The 1,383-nt window shown below is 38.6% G+C and overlaps 1 non-coding gene across 1 annotated transcript; it reads right to left on the reverse strand.

The window, feature by feature from the left end:
- Positions 1-818: 818 nt before the first annotated feature.
- LOC132682527 (U6 spliceosomal RNA) lies at positions 819-924 on the reverse strand. Its single transcript, XR_009611714.1, has one exon. It is a non-coding gene; the product is annotated as a U6 spliceosomal RNA (small nuclear RNA).
- Between the last annotated feature and the right edge of the window lie 459 nt (positions 925-1,383).

Genomic DNA, 1,383 nt, shown 5'->3' on the forward strand with positions numbered 1-1,383 from the left:
TTCTCTTCTCTTAGTAATTCAGAACCTCTACTGTTTAAGTTTATCAATGTGTAAAAGTGATGAAGGAAGCCAATTTGTAGTTCTAATTATGACCTTGATGTGTCTTCTCATTTTGTTATTACCACCACCCACCTGTACACAGTCTCTGTCTGGGCAAAATTCTCTTGTCTTGTGCTCCTGGGTACAACTGGAACAAGAATAGAACTTCTAAAGACTTTCTGTAAAACAGAATAAAATGAAAATAAACACCAAATTTCAAGAAGCCACAAATAGCCCAATTTACAAAATATAAATTACTCAGTCTACCTTGAGTAGTACTAGTTAGGATTAAGTTCAGATGTATTGGCCAAAAACTCAAACAAAGAATGGCTTAATAATATAGTGTGTTCATTCTTGTAAAAGAAGCCTACCAGTCTGTCACTGAGGACTCAGATATTGATTTTTCTTTTCTTTTTTCAGTCATCACTATAAACATTTATTTTATTAACAATTTTTTTTCAATGTCCATTTATTTTTGAGAGACAGAGAGAGACAGAGTGTGAGTAGGGAAGGGGCAGAAAGAGAGGGAGACACAAAATTCAAAGCAGGCTCCAGGCTCTGAGCTGTCAGCACAGAGCCCAATGTGGGGCTCGAACCCACGAACCGGGAGATCATGACCTGGGCCGAAGTCAGACACCCAACCAACTGAGCCACCCAGGCACCCCTAAACATTTATTGACATATATCTAGCCACCATTGTTAAAATCTTTTTTTTTTTAAATTTTTTATTTTAATCACCCGGTGCTCATCACAAGTGTACTCCTTAATCCACATCACCTAAAAATGTGGAATGCTCACAAATTTGTGTGTCATCCTTGTTCAGGGACCACACTAATCTTCTTTGTATCATTCAAATTTTAGTATATGTGCTGCCAAAGCGAGTGCAGATACTGATTTTTCTACTCCACCATCGTTGGCACAAGGACTCCATTCCCAAGGTCATTTCACAGTCTAATATTACTGCTGGAACTCCAGCCATCATGTACATATTCCAGGGAGGAAGAAGAGAAAAGACCAAGGAGCTCCATATGCCCCCCCCCTTTAAGAGTCTTCCTGGAAATTTTACCCAACAATTAATTTCCACTTACATTTGATTAGTCATATTTATTATTATTTTATTATTTTTTATCCTTTTGGGTTTTTAATTTTATCTTTAAAAAATGCTTATTTATTTTTTGAGAGAGAGAGAGCGAGAGACAGAGAGAGACCATGAATGGGGGAAGGGTATAGAGAGATGGCGACAGAGGATTGGAAGCCGGTTCTGCACTGACAGCAGTGAGCCCAACGTGTGGCTCGAACTCACGAACTGTGAGATCATGACCCTAGGCAAAATCAGATGCTCAA

Source organism: Panthera onca, chromosome A1 (genome assembly GCF_046562875.1).
Source record: "Panthera onca isolate mPanOnc1 chromosome A1, mPanOnc1 haplotype 2, whole genome shotgun sequence".
Classification (NCBI taxonomy): Eukaryota; Metazoa; Chordata; class Mammalia; order Carnivora; family Felidae; genus Panthera; species Panthera onca.